Consider the following 15,161-nt stretch of genomic DNA (forward strand, 5'->3'; position numbering starts at 1 on the left):
TTGCGAATAATCGCACCAACTGTTGTCACCTTCTCACCAAGCTGCTTGGCGATGGTCTTGTAGCCCATTCCAGCCTTGTGTAGGTCTACAATCTTGTCCCTGACAACCTTGGACAGCTCTTTGGTCTTGGCCATGGTGGAGAGTTTGGAATCTGATTGATTGATTGCTTCTGTGGACAGGTGTCTTTTATACAGGTAACGAGCTGAGATTAGGAGCTCTCTCTTTAAGAGAGAGCTCCTAATCTCAGCTCGTTACCTGTTTAAAAGACACCTGGGAGCCAGAAATCTTGCTGATTGATAGGGGATCAAATACTTATTTCCCTCATTAACGCGCAAATCAATTTATAACTTTTTTGAAATGCGTTTTTCTGGATTTTTTTGTTGTTATTCTGTCTCTCACTGTTAAAATACACCTACCATTAAAATTATAGACTGATCATTTCTTTGTCAGTGGGCAAACGTACAAAATCAGCAGGGGATCAAATACTTTTTTCCCTCACTGTACATCCTGGACAGTAAAAGCTAAGTGCTGTCAAGATGTAGGGTCACAGTCAAGGGCTACGGGAAAGGGAGCAAGGGGAAAATAAAATCAATAATACAAGTATTATTAAAGCAAGAAGCATGATAAAATGCTGTGAAGTGCTACCTTACAGGGGATTAAAATGACTAATATTACAAGTACTGTCTGAAAAGATGTGTCTTGAGTAAGCGCCAGAAGGAGGTCAAGGACTCTGCTGTTTTGACTTCGGTGGGAAGGTCATTCCACCACTTACGGTCCAGGGATGAGAAGGAGCGGCTCTGGAGGAAGGGGAGTGGAGAGGAGGCAGTTAGTCTTCTAGCACCGGAAGAGCGCAGTGGTCTGGAGGGGATGTATGGAGAGACGAGGGACTGAAGGTAGCTTGGTGCAGTGTGGTCGAGACAGCGGTAGGAGAGGGTCAAAGTCTTGAACTGAATGCGTGCCGGTATCGGGAGCCAGTGGAGGGAGCGGAGCAGTGGAGTAGCGTGTGCGAATTGGGGCAGAGAGAATACCAGACGAGCCACAGAGTTCTGGATGAGCTGGAGCGGCGGGTAGTAGATGCAGGCAGGCCGGCCAGGAGGTAGTTGCAGTAGTCCAGGCGGGAGAGGACCAGTGACTGGACGAGCAGCTAAGTCGAGTAGTCGGTGAGGAAGGGACGGATTTGACGTATGTTGCTCAGGAAGAATCTGCAGGTGCGTGTCAGCGTGGTGATGTGCTGGGAGTAGGAGAGTGCAGGATCGAGGGTGACTCCTAGATTTTTAGCCGAAGAAGAGGGAGAGAGTGTGGTGGATTCCAAGGGGATTGAGATGGAGAGGTCAACAGAAGTTGAGGAAGAGTGGGGGAAAAACAGGAGATCTGATTTGGAGAGGTTGAGCTTGAGGTGGTGCGAGTGCATCCAGGCAGTTTAACAGGTTTATACTCGGTACCAGGGTACCAGTTCATACTCCAGATCTGTAGATGTGCGTTGTGTGAACCTGTTGGGATGTGTTGTCTCTTCTCTGGCTCCTCTTTGCCTGTCCCACGGTGGTTTGCATACCTGCTGCTGGGATTCGCTATTTTAGTTCCTGGATCAAATGGTAAAACTACTTATTAGGAATCGAATGGGAAAATGCAAGAAATATTATGTATAAGTGTGAATGTGTTCTTATGAATACACAATGCAGAAATGTGTTGATCTGTTTAGAAAGCGAATCGATATTTAATTTTAGACTTCAAACGAAGTTCTCCGTGGTCAATGTCTTGGTCATGCTTGACTGTCATGGCTGGAGCATGGCGGTGCTCTTTGAGACGTGGAATGAATGCCGGTCTGTAAACGGGTTATATTTAGCCCCCTATATCGGGTTCATCTACCATGTGAAATAGCTGTGCAGTGATCAGTAACTTCACTCTGCTGGAAAATATCCGGCTGTTCTTTGGACAATACAGCCATGTTTTAATGCCAGTGCAGATAGCATAGATGTCCAAATGATTTAAATGTCTGTGTATGTGTTCAGGGGCCGATTTTATCTAAAGATAAAATCGCCAGGCCGCGATGCTGATAAACAATGTGGCAAGAGAGAGGGCTGCTTTGGCTTTTACTGCAACTGCATCTGCGGACCCCCGGGGCAGTGCTGTGGTCTGCGGTCCACAATGAACGCATGTGCCAGACTGCAACTACTGTGCTGACACGCCCACCCAGCCCAGCTCAGACCACGGCCTCGGCACACACCGGCACGCGGTGCGCACAGGGCCGAGGCCAACACAGAGACGCTCTCAGGCTGCATACCTGTGCTCAGAGTAGGACGTGTTCAGGTTGAAACCGGCCTGTATCTTTATTTGGGAAATGTTTACTAAAAGCTCCTGCTCCAGGGCCTAATTTCTTGAAAGAGCGCCCAGTGGAGTCCCGGACGATGTGGCACCGTTTATAAACATGGAGTAGTGCCACACGATTGAGCAGTGAGTTGCTAGACCCGAACCAGAGATCAGGGAGAGTCCCTCCTCAGATCATCCACCTGTGCTGACCTCTGTTTTCATTATTTCATTAGTTTTAAGGAGCACAGAAATGATTAAAGTATCTTAGGTCTTTGTTTTGGTTTTGGGGGGGCACTGTTATTAAGCAGGAAAATTATGACGGTAATAAAAAGCACTTGTTGTATTTCCATAAGGATAGGGATCTCCTGTCAGTGCTCCTTTACACAGGTTTGTGTTTATTGACTTTATGGAGCACCAGGCTGTCATTTGTGCAGAATCTGTGTATTTCCCCTGCCGCCAGCAGCCAATCATAGCTGCCAGCACACCCCTAGCACGAGTATTTGTATTTATTTTTTTATTTCTGGGGGGTTGTTTGGCATTTTAACAGTCATTACTCACTGACACGATTTCCTGCACACTATAATACCTAGGTTGCGCAGCACAAGTAATTAAAGTATGAAATATGTTGCCTGTGTCAGGAGGGACGGTGCCGACATGTGACAGACCTGCCGGTTCTGACTGGATCCCATCAGAACCGATTTTTCTCTTTCTTTTTTTTTTTTTTTTTTAACGTGTGCAGCACTGAATTCAGACCAAAGAACTTGTCCCTCTGTCAGGGGTTTCTCCCCGAGGCCGGTCTGAGAGAGATTAAGTTAAAAAAATAGGTTTCACTCACATCCCTGTTTGCAGCCATGCAGATTTGACAGCTACAGTCTGTTGCATTGGGGCAAAGTTCAGATTTGAGTTCCGGCTGCACTAAATACCCATGTCAGGTTTCCCCTCCGTTTCTGTCATTTCCGAGTCTCCAATTAAAAGAAGGTATAATCCCCATGACACTCGTAGCCACCAGAGACAACAGTCCTGAAACAAGTCTTCGCTGGGAAAGATGCTATTGGAATAGACATGTCGGTCTCTTGGGAACTTATTTTTCCTCCATGGCCAGATATTTACTAAAAAACACATGTTCTCTCTTTAATTTAAGACTTATTTATAAACTGTATTTGGCCAAAAGTCTTGGTGGAATTGCTTCTGCATCCACGCCTGCAAAAGCTGCCTGCAAGATTATGGCCCTGAGCCTCCTTCATCGTCACCTGCATCGTGATATTTTGTGTAGTTCTGCCGTCTGTAATGTGCCGACACTGCGGATGTGCTCGTGGTTTTGAATCCTCCCACAGCGTTTCTCGGCAGGGGGGAATCAGGCGCTCGAGGGTTACTCTTTTCTGCCGCTTGGTAGGATTCAAAACTTCCCAAAAATGACCTCTATTTTTTTCCCTCTATACCTCCTTTTCAAAACCATGTAGCTCTGTCTGCAATGCACGAATGATTTTCCAGGTCAGGAATAAGATAATAAACAACTCTTTCTTTTCTTTTCAAATGTGCTGAAGAAGTGGAAGACGCTTCTGAAAGGGCAGGTAATTTATGGGTTTTCTGACATTTTTGGGAGCTAAGTTAATTATGGCTTTCAACAAAGCTATACATCACCTGACTATAATAGGTTAGTCTGATGGCATTCCCTTTTAACTCAAATGCTTAAAAAGAAACAGGTTTCTGCTCCTCCTTCACTATTCCCAAAGAAGAGGGGGGAAAAACCTTCTTCAGCAAGTTGTATTTATCCTTCAGACTGAGAACACTTAATGTTGCATAAAACCTAATAGAAATGAGCAAAGTTGTGGGTTTCACACATAACTAATTGCAATCTCATGGGATAACAAAGGATCTTCTTACAACATCTTGAAATGGTCAGACATCATAATTTGTACCCCACAGTATAATTATGACAAGGAAAAAGCAGACCATGTTAATTAATTTAGCATGCTGCACAACATTTACCCTCCCCCTGAGGAGAGAAAGAAAGCACAAGTCTTGTAATTTGAATACCCTGCAAGAAAAACATGCCCTGAAACTTTATCATCGACTTTCACTTTTCTGGCTTCTGACGAAACATCGCAGACCAGGGAGTCGGTTTCGGGGGACGGGGGGTAGCGGAGTAAAGAAGTGGAAAAGGTTAAAAGAAGTCGGTTAATTAAAAAAGGATTGAAGATAGGAGAAACTGATCTTGCTTTGGGTGGAAGCCTTCCCTGGTCTACAGAGACCTGTGAGAGCCGGAGGAGGGTGAGGAAAGATTTCTTCTGTGGCGTCGTTTTAAATATGGAAACAGGGGTGTTGCTTTCCACCTTGTGTAGCCTGTGGCAGTGCTGACTCCAGACAGCGCTGAAGTTCTCTCGCTCCGGCTCCAGCGTCTCTTAATAAGCACTCTGGGGTACTGAGCAGAGATAAGAGGTATGACAAAGCAGCCGGGGTCAGATGTCATGCGAGCTTCCTCAACAGTGTGTGGCCTTTGTCTGCGGATATATCCGAGAGCAAGAGATGGGGAGAGAGCAGATCTGAATCTGGCTGGGTCTAACAGTGGAGGCATGTGTGGGAACAAAGCAGAGCCAAGCACTAGTCATCTGTTTGACAAAGCTAAGAAACCTTGTGCACAATATCTTGATGATCTGCAGTGTGACGTGTTCATCTTGGTATTTCATCCTTTAACTGGGGTAGAGAGAATGGAATTTGTTTACTCCGTCTAACAGTTGTAATCTGAATCCAGACACCTCCCCCCCTCCTAAATCGATTCAATGTACGGTTCCAAAATAAATGTCGTGCGCTGTCATAGTAAAAACAGGTCAAGTGTTTCCACTGTCCGGTCCTGTAGTTTGCTGTGCTCTGCCTTTGTCAGTGAGCTTTAATCAAAACTAATTTGTAGGGGTTCTCAGTCCGCTACTTAAGGCATGCTTTTTAAAGCTTTGATTTTATTATTTTATTTAAATAGTATTCTGAGGAATGTGCAAGAGAAGAAGAGACTCAGCTTTGTTTAAATACTGCTAATTGAAATGGAAGGTAATTGTAGGTAATTTAAAAACCTGAATAGGGTAGTGAGAACAAATGTTTTAAATCGTTGTTTCTCTTACACCAATCCTTAATGTAAAAAACAATTTCCCTTTTTTTAACCTCTCATGCTACCAGAGTCCAAAAGGGTGTTCATACAGGACATTAGAGTTGGCTTCAATTCTTTTTCTATTCTTCAGCTGTGTGGGTTACTGTGTGCTACTGACTTGACCCGAGTGGCAGGACTGCAGAATAAAATGTCAGCCGGACGCATTGACCATCTGAGAAGTCATGTGACGTCACATAGTGCGGCCTGACCTGAGGATTTCCTGCCAACCGGCACCTTCTGGATTTCAGCAGAGTGAGCGGGGAAAGGGGTGCGATTCAGACCTCCACTCTCTCTCCTCTGGAAGACTTGCCCTCCCCAGTGGAGTCGGAGTCACTTGCATAGCTGCAAAACCATGAGACGCATTGCCTTGCGATGCCAATACACCCTGGAATCCCTTCGATTATGTCAACAAACCTGGAAACACTGGAAGTCAACCTGGCCACCTTTGTGCAAATTTTGGTTTGCTGGTTTAATGGATAAATGCATGAATCACTTATTTATTTTGTTTAAATAAAGACTCTGCATGTACCTACACAACACTTTTATTTATTTTTTGTCACTTTGTACTCAATGCAGGATCTTCAGGATGGGCTGATGTTCATCCAGATACTAGCGCATAGAGTGGGAGGCGTAGAAATCATCTTGATCTCCACGTGGATGTTGAGGGCAGGGGTCTGCAGATGTCATTCACTGAGAAGACAGCAGTGAAGCAGATTGGACCCTCTCACACGGTTTCCAGCTCCCACACATAGACGTATTTTCCACCGATAAGAAAAGGTGTCATAATGGCACTGGGCAGCAGACAGATTATTGTACACTGCCATGGTCATAAATTAGTCTGAACCATCGTCTTCTCATTCGTATTTTGTGGCCGACTACATGAGGGGTGCCAAATGCTTAGTTTTGGGGGTGTAAATTTGTTTATCTTTAATATTTATTTGTTATTTAACATGACCAAAGCCAGATCTGGAAGATGAGGAGGAAAACAGATAGTTGAATCCACCTCATCGGACGAAACTGTTTGCATAATCCCATTAGCCAAATTAATAACAAATTATGAAAAGCCTTGAAGTACAGGATTTAACAGGGACTTTCTGGCAGGGTGTGATGTAATCTATTTTTGTGCCTCAGCTGGTGGTCAGCTTACCTTTAAGTAATTTCCAATATGTTAAGAGATCAAAAAGCCATCCTCTCAGCACCACGGCAGTAATCGCCTCTCTCGGCTGGGGGTTGGTGGGGTAGTGTGGCGGGGATATGCAAAGGCTCCTGGCATTTCCAAAGATAGCAGGGCTGACATTTCTATAGACTTTGATGTTAATAATCCTTCAAGTTGTGAAAGCCGACGGATTTTTTTTTTTGGTGGGGGTGGGGGGGAAAGTGGGGGTGGCAGCCTTTAATGTCTCTGTATCGTGAAGCGTGTGAGAGTAAATATCAGGTGGGGGCACAAGTGGCCGGACCGCCGGGGGGGTGGGGTGCCGGCGGCGCGGGCCTCCTCTGTCACGTCAGTCGGCGCAGCATTCGAACGCCACACGCCGCCAAACGAGGCTTTCTCTTCACACGCGTCGTGGCGGCACCGGTGAATGATTTACGAGTCGGGTGGCTTTGTGTGGAAGCAGAATACAGCAGGCCGAGATCATGAATGTTTTAAAGCATTTGCATCCCGGTGTGGGTCTCCAACGGAAAGATCCACAAAGGACACGGCCTTGACCTCGAGAAATCGTCTTATTTCCGATTTTGTATGAATGACCATTTTTTTGCTGTTCGGTTTATAGGCTCCCATTTTGAGACAAACATATTTATTTATTTGGTTAGTTTGTTTCTTTTCTGTGAACAAATGTAGTGACTTCAGGTTGAAGTTAGTTTTAACATTGCCCTAGTAAATTGTGTGTGTACATCTTATTCTGAATGATTGTGTATCAGGATAACACAACTTCTGGAAAAATAAAGTTTTATATATTTTTTACTTTGTGTCTTTGGCCCAAGATGGATAATTTTTAACATCATGTTTCACAGCCTTTTATAGGAAAAACTGAATATGCAGGTAATATTAGTTTTATAGGAATAACTGTAAATGCAATTTAAGAAATCTTGGTAGATAAGATAGATAGATGGGAAAACACACATCTGTATATTTGATTATGCATTGTTTTATTTAATTTAGCTACAATCTTACTATGCATCCTGCATTTACCTAATTTGTAAACCATTTAGGACTTTATTTCAACCCACATGGCTTTTTATTTTCTTTCCATCCTAATGTTTTTTGCAGGACACCAGTCAGAGCAGGGACTCTCATTACTAAAACTCAAAGCACACACACAAGTCAGAGGCATTTCTGTGGCACTCAAATAAAGGTACTTTTTTTTTTTTTACAAGCAGGGTATTAAATAAGCAGTGGGTTATATTACACAGTCTTGGGAAATGACAGCAGTTGTGGATTTATCTGAATTATCCCATAAAGACGCTATTGTATGGGAGATTTTATGTAAACGAGCTGGGAAAACTGAGCATGCTTGAGACGTGTGTGACAACGGGCCATATGGTGTTTAAAAGCGCTTTAAATCCCTGTCAATATAATGTCATTTCCTGGGGCTACAGCCACTCTTCCAGTAGAGCCATGATCCAGCTTCATAAATATGTAAACGTGCATTAGAACGTGTGCGGTGATGGAGCAGGTGAAGAGCTGGAGAGACGGGCCGCATTATTGGTGCATTGCCATTTTTAAAGAATTGATTATGAAGCGCCTTTCACAATAAATGTAAAAGTAGGGAGGTGGGGCGACCAGGCAGAACTTCGAGAGATTATAGGGGGCGGCCCCTGTGTTGTGGAGTGGGCATCCCCGTGTGTGCATGCCTGGGCCTGTTACACAAACACAACGGCTCCATGGGGCTCGTTTTCTGACGATCACTCCTGTCGTTATATACGCAATCTGTAGTAAAACACTGCAACATTAAATTAATTGCATCTGAGAATAGAAGACCCGTATACAGAAAGTCAAGCCCACAGTATCCGAAGTTGTGTGTTGTGTGTAATTCCTGGCTGCTTATCGAAAGACTCTTCAGTATTTCACGTTCCCCTTTGGAGACGCCAAATGCCATTAGATATAGACAATCAACTGAATTCCCTGTTTGCCAGTTAAAAGAAAGCAAAAGTGTGATGGACTACGGACGGGTGACAGGCCTGATCTGTGATACTCTGGTGTGGAAATTATTCACAAAGAAAATAAGCATATGTAGTGTTTTCTTGAAAAAACATTGCGTTTGGTGTTTTCATATGTAATACCTTCCTCTTCCTTCAATAGACGAAACAAACTAATTGAAATTACATTGACCCTGATATTCACACTCTCAGAGGTCACCGAAGGTCAAGCGCAGGTGGGTTGTGTGGTGTGACATCGGTGACGGGAATCCTGCATCACGGCAAAGGGTTTGGAAACTGGTCATGGGGGTGCGGTGAATGTTCTGAATTCCATCTGTATTAGGAACCAAAGCAGAACATTGGTTTTCCTTTTTTAATACCAATTTGATAAATATCCTCTGCTAATGTTCTTTTCTCGCACTGCAGCCTCGAGGGAGCATCAAGAAAAGCAGATAAGGGGATCCCTTCAGCACACGGCTCGAGGTGACGGGCAACTCTGAGGGATGCGTCTGTCTGCCGAGCGGCACGGTAGCTGATAAACACCGGTGAAGGTTTTCGTTCAGTCTGTGCACCTAAACCGAGCTGGCAGGCCCGTATAATCCACCCAAACGCCACGCTCCGCATAACGACGAGTCCTCGCATACAATGGCAGGCCTTTTAAATGGTTTAAAAGGGTGTCTTTGTGATGTCTATATAATTAAAAAGATATCCTCGGATTGCATGTGTACATGAAAGTGCTCAGAAATAATAAGAGATTTCTTGCTTTTTTCCCCTGTTTAAATAAGTAAGCCGTGGCTTTGAGCGAGCGCCGGCTGAGAGGTGAACCTGTGGGCGGCCATATCTGCTTCCCGGATGCTTTCCTCTGGAGAAGTTGGTTAGTTTACAGGGTTTCGTGAACGCTGCAGTCCAGGTGTATGTCCTCTGCCACACTCAAACCTTCTCCCCCGCCCTCTGTCTCCGTCTCTCATGTGCTCGCTCGCTGCGGCCCCCTGTAGCGTCTGCAGCTGTGTTTGTTGTTGCTGTGGCTCTTCCCACAGTGACATTGGGGTTGTTAAGAAAGTTCGAGGAGTGCTGTGTCTGGTGGCCCGTGTTCCTGCACAACGCCAGCCGCTCGCGATCCGGGCAGTTTGCCGTGCTGCACTCCGGTGTGCCATTGTAGCAGCCTTTCTTTTTTTCTGCTGCTCTGATTTCCTTTAATGAGACGCATTCCAATGGGGGTTGCGGAAGAGAGTCACGGGAGGCAGTGTAATAGTAAACCCTTGAAATTATGGCGGTTTTTCCTCTTTTCTTTTTTCCTCTTCTTGGGATTGTTTGGGTAGCTTAAACAAAAAAAAAAAAATGTACAGGTGAAGTTTGACAGCCCACCCCCCCTGTGAGAAGGAGTGCACTCAATAATAGAGATAAATAGGTATTTCACAGACAGGTAATCGCATGATAACAGATCCCCTGTTATTCAATACCATGCAAGCTATTTGCACTAGTGTTGGGACTTGCCTGAGCATGACGGTATCGGGTTCTGCTCGGCAGCGATCTGTGCACGGGCACGGTTCATCTGGGCTCTGAGAACAGCTGTCACTGTCCGCCGGGACTCGGGTTACAGGATATCATTAAAAGGGATTCTGTGTCGGCCTCGTTTGTCTCGAGTCAAAGTCATAATTCTTAACGGCCCAGGAACTGGAATGAAAATGTCTAAAGCCTCGCAAGGGTTTCAGCTTACTCCACGGGATCGACAATTAAAGCCACACTGTCCCTAGTGAAATAAAATTAAACTATGACAGAAAAAAAAGAAAGCGCAGAGACAGGAGAGTGAGTGTCCCTGGGGGAGTGCCTGGGGAACCCTGTTTGGAAACAAGGGATGTGCTTCTTGCTTCCCACACCTAGAGATCAGTCCCCAACTGGAGTCTAATTGTATTATGTATTATGTATTAGAGTATTATGGGTAATTAAGAATAAAAGTATATGTGTGTATGTGTGTATAGAGAGAGAGAGAATGGTAAAATGAAAATGGGCTGGACATATTGCAAACCGATCAATGATGGACAGAGGAAGCGTTTGAATTTATCCCAAGAGATGAAAACAGAGCTGAAAGAAGACCATATGAAAGATGGAAAGATGAAATAACAAACTTTGCAGTTGTGAAATGAAGAGAAGCTGTAGGGAAACATCTTGGGGAGGCCTTCGTCCAGCAATGGATTGATATGGGCTGATGATGATGATGAAGATGTATAGATATTGTTCGTCCTGTCATTCCTGTCTTGAAGTGGAAGAGAGACCCGCTGCAGGAGGGCAGTGACAGAGGGAGCCCTGGTTTACAAGATTTTGAAATTGTTGCGGCACTAAAAAACTACTAATGGCACACAGAGGCCTATTTACTGCTTTGTTGGCTTTTGGAAAATTACTGGATATGTTTCCATAACACAAAATATATGTGTGTACAGTAAATAAGCCCTGGCATTCAGACCGACAGGTTGAACATAAACATGCGCGCCATTTAAAGTAATTACGCCTTCCTGTGAAAATATTGCCTTTGCTAATGTTTACCTTAGAGATGGTCAAGCTGCTGCCATTTGTATTTTTTTATATTGCCACTGCTGGCTGTGAAGTGCAGTCTTCAAATTATGATGTGTAAGAGCCCCTAATTCAAAGGGAGAATGAAAGTAAGAAAGATAAACACTGTGTCTGATGTCCGTGCCAAATTCACCCTCAGTTTTTAGGTTGTTTTCACACATCAAGGAAAGTGACTTGAACCCTGGTGTTACTGGGGCTCAACCCAAAGCTGGTGCAAATGATTTTTGGACCCTGTGATGGCAAAACACAGGAGCATGTATTCAGATCTGCAGCGAGACCCCGATGTGTGGAACAAGCACATCTGCAGTGAGGTTGTTAGTGGAGTTCCACAGGGCTTTGATTTTTCTAATCTATATTAATGATCTGGACTCTGAGATAGTTAGCAAACTTGTCAAATTTACGTGGCTCAGCAGATACAATCTCGGCAGCACAGGCTATTCAAAGGGACTTCAATAATATTCAGTTGTGGGCCGACACCTGGCAGATGAAATTCAATGTGGACAAGTGCAAGGTATTACATGCAGGTAACAAAAATGTCCACTATAATTACACTATGGGAGGAACAGAACTAGATGAAGTAACACATGAGAAAGACCTAGGAGTCTATGTGGACTCCTCACTTTCTCCATCCAAACAATGTGGGGAAGCAATAAAAAAGGCAAACAGGATGTTAGGGTATATTGTCAAAAGTGTAGAATTGAGAACAAGGGCAGTGATGTTCAGACTGTACAATGCACTAGTTAGAGCTCATCTGGATACTGTGGACAGTTCTGGGCTCCACACTTCAAGAAAGATATCGCTGCTCTAGAGGCAGTTCAGAGGAGAGCAACCAGACTTATTCCAGGTCTGAAGGGAAAGTCCTACTGAGAGACTGAGGAACTGAACCTTTTCACCCTGGAACAGAGGAGACTACGTGGGGACTTGATCCAAGTCTTCAAAATCATGAAGGGTGACAATTTGGGAACATTTAAAAATAGACTGGAAGGATACTTGGATCACTTAGTTATTAATGGACACCAAACGAGCACGATGGGTTGAATGTCCTCCTCTCGATTGGACATTTTCTTATGTTCTTATCTGCAGTGAGGGTGTTGGAGATTGCTTCTCTCTGGCTTGCAGGTCCCGAGATGACAAAGGATGTAGGTTCATGCGGTGCTTGGCAGAAGTACCGGGTCTCCGCAGCCTCCACGGTGCTCCAGAGCAGTTAAGCGACGGCAGAAGATAACCCTTGTGCTGTAATTCCCTCGCGTTGTTGCAGGCCGAGCAGCTTTCCTGGGTCAGATATCCACTGCACCTGAGAGGAAGACAAATGGGATTGGTTATTATTTATTTTTAACAAAGCCATTTTTCCTCCACGTCTCCTGCGGCTGAGTACTCTAGTCATCCATCCCAGGAGAAGTATCTCAGTGTTCGGCTTCACCGGGAGATTTTGAGAGAAAAAAGCTAAATCAAGATGTTTCTTTTTCTTCTTTTTTTTTTTCAAAAGGTAACTGTAAGTGACAGCTTTTAAGTCACTCACTTTTGATGTGTACTTTGGAGAGGTAATCACACTTAAAATATGCACAGATTTTCCCATGGAATATGAACTAACTTGCATTTGAACTCTTAAATGTCCTCTGTCTGTTTCCCTTTGCCTTTGAGATACCATCAACAGAGCTGTCTACAGGGATCATTCTTTACAGCGATATCTGAAAACCGCTGTCATTCAGAGGGGGATTTCGTAGGAATTAAGAACACAATGGCGAATGAAAGCTGTGACTCTCCCTGTCTCTCTTGTTCATCATAAACACAGGGTATTGAACTGTGTTTGGCAAAGGAAATTACCATTTTTAAATCCAGTGGACGTTATTTAAACAGATCAGTTTTAAGCACATTTTCAGTGCTGCAGTACTGGAACAATGAACCCCATATAGTGTTACTCGTTCATGTAATTTACATGTTTTATAACTGAGCCTTTTTCCCCTCCAGCGTTCGTAGGAAAACCCTAGGTTAGTAATTAAAACTCCAGCATGTCTTTCTCAGCATAATCTGTAGAGTTTATTTATGTATTGGTTTTACAAATTGTCAAGATGTTTTTTGTACAGGATACTTATAAATAATTATTGAATTGAAACTTTGCTGCAGGAAAAAAAAACCTGCCAAGGGTTGTGTAGTGTGACATGGTGTGAAATTAATTCAGATTGGTTTGTTTATTTCTGTTTACTTTATTTTTTCTGTTCCTCAAAGTTTTTTTTTTATTTTTTGTTAAGAAAATGTGGAGCTAAGAAAAAGCGAGCCCTCAGACAGATTTTTTTTCCCTATCTTTTTACCCCATGTGTGGCTCATTAATATACAAATGCCCCCTGGCTCATCTCACAGTTGTCCTTATATGTATTGAAGCTGCCACACAGCTGACCATGGTGTGGTGAATAAAGCCCTGGTGGTTTTCTTTTGGACAAGCAGGGCGGCTCACGTTGCGAGAGCAGGCGTCCAGGAGAACACATTTTTGGCATGAATACATTGTGTGTGTGCCAGGGCCGGGCCGAACCCTGCATGGGTTGTATGAGCCAGTGAGCTGCTGTGAAGGTGGAGTGGGGGTGGAGGAGGGTGCAAAACTACGAACGCTGGCAAGTGTGTTTGTCGCTGGATACTTATGATCAGAAAAGCAGTTTAAAACTCCATTAGCAGGAGAGGAAGTCAAACCACCTGTTTATGCTTCTTGTGGCTAATTGAAAGGCACCTGTGAGACCTGCAGGATCACGGCCCCCTCTAAGATTGGCATTGCCTCTCCCTGATCAAGGTTTTAAGGTTGAATATCCATTCAGTTCAATGCCATTTCTTTTTGGTATAGCAGCGCTCTGCAAACCATTTGATCCCCCACGCCCTGGTGGCCACTGCTCGGTGTGTGGCAGGACAGCGTGGCCCCCAAAGCCTGTGCTGACTAAGAGCAGGAAAACATGCTGACTAACAAGCAAATGTTTAAATTCATGAATACATTTTGACGAACATATCCAAATCTCCACCTTTTGCTTTCGGAACCTCCCAGGTCGGTGATGAAAGCCAAGTTCTGCTCGATTGTCAGTTTGCAGCTGTTATACAAATTGTAGTCGTGTCCCACATTCTCAACTGCTGCTCTAATTTACAGTGGGAAGGTCTGCCGAGGACATCTGGCTGTGTGTCTCCTTTCATCGTGCACACATAGCGACCGTAATGACATGTATCCCCGTCATTTGGCGAGAGGCCAGCCGCAAGCACTGGGGCAGCCAGTCTGTCCCACACTAACTGGAAGCCACAACAGTTATGTTTTGTTGTTTTTGATTGGGAGACACCAGGTTAGGCTCAGTAGTCATGACCATTTTTTCTGTTTTCCTCCTCATGATTAAAGCCTGGAATAGAGTCTCAGGGTTTTGAAGCCACAGAGGAAATAACATTTTACCTTGTGTGAGCAAATGGGCTTTTGAATTCCATTAAGTTTTCCCTTTTATTCATTCACCGAAGGGAAGACGTGTTGTGGCCAAGCTCGTCTCAGTTGTGCAGGAAGTTCATTACGACGACTTTGTTGCTGAGCAGCGTGTCAGTCATGTTGTGTACCGTTGTATATAAAATGTACATATAGACAGAGACAATTACAAAGACAGGCATCCTGCTCTGATTCTGCAGATCAAAGCCACATTATCTCCAACAAAGTGGGCCTCCAGCTATATTAAATGCATTTTGTTTAAACAACTCTATGCACATCTTTCAGAGCGCCAGGTCAGCACATCTCTGTCTTGACAAACGTGTCAAAAAAAAGGTACAGGAACAGGCAGCCTAAGAAGTGTTTGTGCAATCAAATATCTCATATAGCGCTCAATATCAATGCCAAAAATCACAAGGCAGCGAGACGGTGCACTGCATTATTCAGTCCCAGCCTGTTTGATGACTGACGTTCTGACAAGGCTTTTACGGGATTCAAGTTATTACTTGATCAGGAAAACCTTCTTTAGTTTCCTAAGAAGGAGAAGAAAAAAAAGCATACTTCACTGTTAAT

Source organism: Amia ocellicauda, chromosome 10 (assembly GCF_036373705.1).
Source record: "Amia ocellicauda isolate fAmiCal2 chromosome 10, fAmiCal2.hap1, whole genome shotgun sequence".
In the NCBI taxonomy this organism is placed as follows: domain Eukaryota; kingdom Metazoa; phylum Chordata; class Actinopteri; order Amiiformes; family Amiidae; genus Amia; species Amia ocellicauda.